Source organism: Gigantopelta aegis, chromosome 1, assembly GCF_016097555.1.
Source record: "Gigantopelta aegis isolate Gae_Host chromosome 1, Gae_host_genome, whole genome shotgun sequence".
NCBI lineage: Eukaryota > Metazoa > Mollusca > Gastropoda > Neomphalida > Peltospiridae > Gigantopelta > Gigantopelta aegis.
Window position 1 is genome coordinate 23,116,135 of NC_054699.1, and position 8,321 is coordinate 23,124,455.

An 8,321-nucleotide genomic window follows, 5' to 3' on the forward strand; every position below is an offset into this window, starting at 1 on the left:
AAACACATATTGCCCCAATCATAGGCAATATTGCTATGAGATGTTTGAAGAAAGACGCCTTCTATTTTCAGTTGCTAGACCCCCTAACGACATTGTCACTTGTTAAATATCGTTACTAGTATATAAAATATAATTGTGCTTGGATAGTGTAACCATTCTAACATGTCTTTTTTTTCTTTTCTAGTGTTGATATTATTGTTCATGTCTGTATAATTCATATATGGAAATATATTATTGATTGATTGATTGATTGGTACTAATTACGGTTTTTTCTTAGAATAAATGATCATAAATGTTAACTAAAGATTTTGACTGGCGCTAGTACTTATATATCTCCACTTTCCATTCCATAACCCAGTCGAGGCATGGGATTTTTAATCCAAATATCGACTCCAAACCCTGAGTGAGTCATTGTGAGTGCTACGCAAGGCTCAATGGGTAGGTGTAAACCACTTACATAACTGGTTCAACAAAGGCCATGTTTTGTGCTATCCTGCCTGTGGGAAGCGCAAATAAAAGATCCCTTGCTGCCTGTCGTAAAAGAGTAGCCTATGTGGCAACAGCGGGTTTCCTCTAAAAAACAGTGTCGGAATGACCATATGTTTGACGTCCAATAGCCGATAAGATAAAAAAAAAATCAATGTGCTCTAGTGGCGTCGTTAAATAAAACAAACTCTTTTTTTACCATTCCATAAATCATCTAAATTGACCCATTAAAGTAAAGTAATCCGTCCCAGGCCACACCACTGGCCATGACAGAGCTGTAGCCTGTGAGGGACGTGCCCGAAATCATAGGGGTAAAGGGGCACGTTAATAGAGTTCAGGGTTCAGGTAGATTTATACAAATACAAAATCCTCGTAACACATGTTATCATATATAGCAATTAGCCTGAGTACTCTGACTGTAAGAGAGCTAGACGGACATTTGGAAGGTTATACCCTGTAGGCCTAATGAGAGCATATAACCTTCCAAATGACCGTCTAGCTCTCTTACAGTCAAGAGTACTCGGGCTAATATAGCAAAATATAAAACAAATTGCATTTAAATTGGCCTTTTATTGATATATGTTTTAATTCTCCACTATTCCTTCATTTTTCTCATAAACTTGCTCTTTTTATCCCAAATATTTTACGCCAAATTATTTTTTTAGTTCTTGTTATATTTTGTCTAGCTATATTCACAGAATTACAGAACTTAACAAAACTTGCCCCTGATATGAACCTTTCATTAAAGGGACAGACCCTAGTTTTTAAACACTAAGGCATGTTTGTCACTATTAGAGCCGTTTATGATCACTGAAGTCAAACATTAATTACATTTCATTGTTTAGATTATCCATTTCCGTACAACTGAAGTGTTTCTGGTCATCCTAGTGTTTCTAATACCACAAAATGCATTTCTAATAGTTTTTAAAATGCATGTGCGTCCGAGAAGTAACGGTTTTTTCTATTTTAAGGGTATTTTAACGTCACATACTCTTGTTTCACTCTGATGTATCCAAATTTGTTACAGGCTTGTAAATTAACCAAACATTGTGTCCATTTTTACATGTTGAAAAATATGCCTTAGTGTTTAAAAACAAGGGTCTGTCCCTTTAATATGTACACCTATTTTACCTATAAGTGTTTGGTTTTTCACAAAACTAAGGTAAGTTTGTTCAGAGGTGTACTTACTAGTATATGCCGAAATAAGAAAATCCACCTTTGTGTCAAAAAAAAAAAAAAAAAAAAAAGCTGATAAAAAACGACCCCAAAAAACCTCCAAACAAACAAACAAAACAACAACTACAAATACAATGGTAGGTTAGGTTCAGCCAGCCATTTTTCGCTAAACGTTTGCAAACTGTTTTGACCAGTTCCCGAAATAGTCAACTGATTTATTGTATAGCGTAAAAACCACAGTAGCGAGCATTACCGACAGTTGGTTGGCTGAACTTGCCCCTGATATGAACATGTACAATGCTGTCCAGAGTATCAGCGCACCTAAGCATTCAAAGACCATTTCCTATGTGAACAGTCACTGTGAAATACTTTATAAAATGTGTCTCTCACCAATGAAGCAGTGCATAATCTGAGATACACTACACATTGTTTTAGGTCTGTAGTAAATAAACATTTTAAAATTGTCCATAAATGTAGGCACCCCCTTGTATCCAAAACGATTTGCATGTCCGGTGATTCGGCGCAGTAGATGTGGATCAGTGACCCTGCTATTTATAGACCGCCCATGACCTCACTTTGTAGCCCATAAACGCTACACTATTGTCCCAGGATTATTTTAGTACTTTTTTTGTTTTGTCTTGTTAAAAATAGGGGCGGGACATAGGCCAGTGGCAAAGTGTGCGGTTGGTCTAGGATCGATCCCCATCGGTGGATCCTTTGGGCTATTTCTCGTTCCAGCCAGTGCTCCACAACTGGTGTTACAAAGGCCGTGGTATGTATACTATCCTGTCTGTGGGATGGTGCATATAAAAGATCCATTGCTGCTAATGGAAAAGAGTAGCCCATGAAGTGGCGACAGCGGGTTTCCTCTCTCAATATCTGTGTGGTCCTTAACCATATGTCTGACGCCATATAGCCGTAAATAAAATGTGTTGAGTGCGTCATTAAATAAAACATTTCCTTCCTTCCTTCCTGTTAAAAAATATTACTATCTCGTGATCAGTTTCATAATCGTTTTCTTGAGTGGCACAGTACTGCAGATGCTTACATGTTCATTGTCATGCATGGCTAAGATGCCTGTATGGAAATATTTTTCGCGTAGATTGTGCACACACATGGATCTTATATCTTTATTATTATTATTATATATTTTGTTGGTAACAATGTGACACTTGTGAACTGTGTTTTCCTTTCAGTTTAAATAAAAATGACCAAAAAAATTAATTATACCGCGTACTATAATTTTTAAAATGCGGGAACGGTGTTTTTAGACTGGTTTTAACATTCTTAATATCAATATCAATATACACGAAAGCAGGTGAATTATTTATTTTGAACTTATGATATAATTATTGATAATTCTAAAAAAAAAAAAAATTAATTGTACCCGTAACAATAAATGTGTTGATACTTGATTAATAATTGAAAATGGAATTGAACTTTAAGTCGTTATAAACACCGACAGCATGACAACATGACAACTTCCTTATCATACTTGAGCAAAATACCAAGTGCGCCGAATCACCGGACGCGTCGATAAACCGGACACGGTTGTATGTGAACAAATAAAACTCCATTAAATATAAACTACGTTCATAAATATTACCACAATGAAGAAATGAAGCTCCACAGTTTTTCAGCTGCACTGCAACTTTGTTATTTCTTACAATACTGTAACTTTGTACTTCTTAAAAACAATTTCACTTGAGAAAACGTTCATTGCAGTTAATATTAACGAGGCATGGGTTTTTCCAGCTGCATACTAAAAATAACTCTGATGATTAATGCCGAGTTTGCAGGGTCCGCAGCGACTCCTGTTGAGGGGGAAGTTGATCAAAATGTACCCAGACGGAAACGTACCGAACTAAAACGTAATAATTTTGATCAAGGCGTACCCATATTTCGGTCAGAACGTACCCTATTTATATGATAACATTATATGATAACACTGATAAACATTAGGGGAGGTGGTCAAAAGGTACTCAAACCGAAACGTACCCAGCGAATACGTACCCAATTTTGGTAAAATGTACCCATGGTAAAATGTAACTACCAAAACGTACCCATGTTTTGTCAAAACGTACCCTACGTACTATATTTATACAAGTTAAAACTCGTACACATTATTTTACAATTAATTTTCAATAACAAAGTATCACAGACATATTGAAAAATTCATATTGTCAGGAAAAGAAAGAAAGAAAGAAATGTTTTTTATTTAACGACGCACTCAACACATTTTATTTACGGTTATATGGCGTCAGACATGGTTAAGGACCACACAGATTTTGAGAGGAAACCCGCTGTCGCCACCATATGGGCTACTCTTCCGATTAGTAGCAAGGGATCTTTTAATCTAGGGGCCGAAATATGTACTAGCAGACCAAATTTGGCATATTTTTTCATTAGTTTGTCGATCCACAGACTTGGGGTAATTACCAATATTGTTGTAAGTGCGTTATTGGTGTTTGGGGAGTAATAGCGCTAAAGTGCCGTTTTGTAATAAACTTTATTTTCCATAATATTATGTTATGTTGCCTATTCATATCTCAAAATCACTGTCAATGCTCAACAGGACATGGGCAACAAATTCCCATTCCAACTTTTATCAGTTTTAACAAACACACGGAATTATTTCAGTTTATTACAAAACGACACACTGGTACATTTTTCAAAGTGTCGTTTTGTAATAAAGTGTCGAATTGTAATAAAAAAACATTTTTTATTTTATTTAATTCTAATCTACTCTAACTTAATCTCCCCTGCGCGTGCTGTAACCTCACCGTGGTGCAGGGGTGTAACATTCTCTTTGAGAATGGCCAATACAGCACAAATTGAAGTTTAGAGTAAAATTCGGTGTCCGTAAAATTCTGTGATATTTATATTTGTATTTTTGCACAGTTCTTTACACTGTTTTTGTTTAAACCTTGAATTTTTATATTGATGATCATCACTTTATTTATTTGCATTACCATAGTTTGACACCCAATAGCCGATGTATTTTTCGTGCTGGGGTGTCGTTAAACATTCATTCATTCATTCATTCATTCTAACTTAATCTAGGGGCCGAAATATGTACTAGCAGACCAAATTTGGCATATTTTTTCATTAGTTTGTCGATCCACAGACTTGGGGTAATTACCAATATTGTTGTAAGTGCGTTAATGGTGTTTTGGGAGTAATAGCGCTAAAGTGCCGTTTTGTAATAAAATTTATTTTCCATATGTTATGTTGCTTATTCATATCTCAAAATCACTGTCAATGCTCAACAGGACATGGGCAACAAATTCCCATTCCAACTTTTATCAGTTTTAACAAACAAACAATTATTTTAGTTTATTACAAAACGACACACGGGTAAATTTTTGTAGTGTTCTAAAGTGTAATAAATTACCTGAATAGTAGTACCTGCCTTGAATTGTAATAAAAACTGCCCTGAATTGTAATAAGCTAAGTTAATTGTTCATTCATTTTTAAATACATACACACACACATACATACATACATACATACATACATACACACATACATATATACACACATACATACATACACACACATACATAGATTCATACTCACTGTTTCAAACACGTAAGCGGGATCGACCGTGTATATTGTAGGCCCCATGCACGTGGTTGAGTTAAAAAAATAAAATCTTTTTTTTATGGATGGGTCAATAGCTCAGAGCGCATTGTGGTTACTCTTGCAATTTGCGGGTGATTAGGTGCCACAGGTTCGAGTCCCAGCAACGGCATAGGACAATTTGTGAAGCCAGAAAGGATTTAATTATCCCCTACGCCAGTGCTTTAATATCTATGTATGTAACAGTGAACCTCGACATACATGCAATATATATATATATATATATATATATATATATATATATATATATATATATAGTCATGCATCTAAACATGCATCTATAAATGTATACATGTAATACATAGAGACTCTCTATCTCTCTCTCTCTCTATCTCTCTCTATGTCTCTGTCCGTTGTCTCTCTCTTTATGTGTGTGTCTGTATGTATGTATGTCTGTCTCTCACTCTCTCTCTCTCTCTCTCTCTCTCTCTCTCTCTCTCTCTCTCTCTCTATATATATATATATATATGTCTATGTCTCTGTCTGTCTCTGTGTGTGTGTGTGTGTGTGTGTGCTTCTGTGTGTGTGTGTTTGTTTCTCTGTGTGTGTGTTTATGTGTGTTTGCGTGTGTGTGTGTGTGTTTGTGTATATGTATGTATGTATGTATGTGTGTGTATGTGTATGTGTATATGTATGTATGTGTGTGTATGTGTATGTGTGTCTATGTGCGTGTGGACGTGTTTCTGTGTGCCTGTGTGTATGTGTGTGTGTGTGTGTGTTTGTGTGTGTTATAGATATGCATATACCTTGGTATACAGTGTTGTTTTGTAATAAACTGAAATAATTCCGTTTGTTTGTTAAAACTGATAAAAGTTGGAATGGGAATTTGTTTTCCATGTCCTGTTGAGCATTGGCAGCGATTTTGAGATGTTAATAAGGAGCATATAATATGGAAAATATAGTTTATTAGAAAACGACACTTTAGCGCTATTGCTCCAAAAACACCCTTAACGCACTTACAACAATATGGGTAATTTCCCATGTCTGTGGGTCGACAAACTAATGAAATATTATGCCAAATTTCGTCTGGTGGTACATATTTCGGCCCCAAGATTAAGTTAGAGTAGATTAGAATTAAATAAAACAATTTTTTTATTTTTTATTACAATTTGACACTTTATTACAAAACGACACTCTACACAGGTTAGTTGAGTACTGCAGGCTACCTGTATCTGCATTGAATCAGGAACTAATCAGTCGTGCTTACTTTCAATCTTGTCCTGAGTATCGCCATTTACCAGTCGTGGTGCACTAGCTGGAGCGAGAAATAGCCCAAATGGGCCGACTGACGGGGATCGACCTAGACCGACCGCGCATCAAGTGAACGCTTTACCACTGGGCTACGTTCCACCCCTAAGCATATGGATGCCCGCTTAAGACGGTTATGTATGTCCCTTTAAGAAAGAAAGAAATGTTTTATTTAACGACGCACTCAACACATTTTATTTACGGTTATATGGCGCCAGACATAATATGGTTAAGGACCACACAGATTTTGAGAGGAAACCCGCTGTCGCCACTACATGGGCTACTCTTTCCGATTAGCAGCAAGGGATCTTTTATTTGCGCTTCCCACAGGCAGGATAGCATAAACCATGGCCTTTGTTGAACCAGTTATGGATCACTGGTCGGTGCAAGTGGTTTACACCTACCCACTGAGCCTTGCGGAGCACTCACTCAGGGTTTGGAGTCGGTATCTGGATTAAAAATCCCATGCCTCGACTGGGATCCGAACCCAGTACCTACCAGCCTGTAGACCGATGGCCTACCACGACGCCACCGAGGCCGGTGTCCCTTTAAGAAGCATATGAATACCCCATTAAGAATATATGGATCCCCTTTTACGAAACATGGGTACCCCACTTAAGAACATATACTTAAGAATATATGTATCCCTCCTTTAAAAAACACATGGGTTTAAGAACATATGGATCCCGTCCCCGTTACAAAAACATATAGATGTCACACTTTAGAAATATTTGTGTTTACAGTGCTGCAGGATGAAACACCATTCCCACATCCTAATAGTACCATATTTTTAGTTCTTAAATGAGTATAGTTAAGATGTAAGACAGGATAGTTGAGTACTGCAGGCTACCTATATCTGCAATCTAAATAAAATTAGCTCCACTGGTTAATTACTATTACCTGTGGATCTAACAGCACCCCGTTGGGAGCTCATGTCCAGTTAACCTTTCATTCGACCAATCAAAACCTTACTTGCAAAATCATGCCAGTGATTTGAAAAGAATTTGAAAACATTCGGGATTATGCCGAGGGTATACGAAATGATTCGAGTGTATTACGAAGTATGCCGGAACTAATTTCAATATAAAATTTTATATAAATTTGTTTCAAGACGTAAAAACCCAACCCGTGATGGTATAGCCAAAAGATCTGTTTATACTAATATAAAATCCAGAGTTTATTACAGCACTTTTCCCTCAGTTTTTTTAATGTTGAAATAGACCAACAAGTTCGCCTATTGTATAAATATTCTCGCCCGATATTTTTTAGAGTTTGTATGCTCCCGAATAACGCTATAAAAGGCGAAGTGTAATTGGTCGATATTTAAATTGTTATTTATAGATGACATGTCACCTAGACATGGGAGTCCACGCAGTACTGTTAAAGCTACCGGTAAACCAGTAGAGCTAATTTTAATCAGATTGCCTGTATCTGCATCGAATCAGGAAATAATCAGTCGTGCTTACTTTCAATCTTGTCCTGAATATCACCATTTTTATTAGCTGTCTCACAGACGCCACGTGCAATGTACTCATGTTCACTTCCATAATGAAGATTAGGGATCTCAGTTACTTCTATTTCTTATAGAAGGAAATGGTTTACTTAACACACTCATCACATTTTATTTACGGTTATATGGCGTCGGACATATGGTTAAGGACCACACAGATATTGATAGAGGAAACCCGCTGTCGCCACTTCATGGGCTACTCTTTTCGATTAGCAGCAAGGGATCGTTTTTATGTTCCATCCCATATACAGGATAGCAC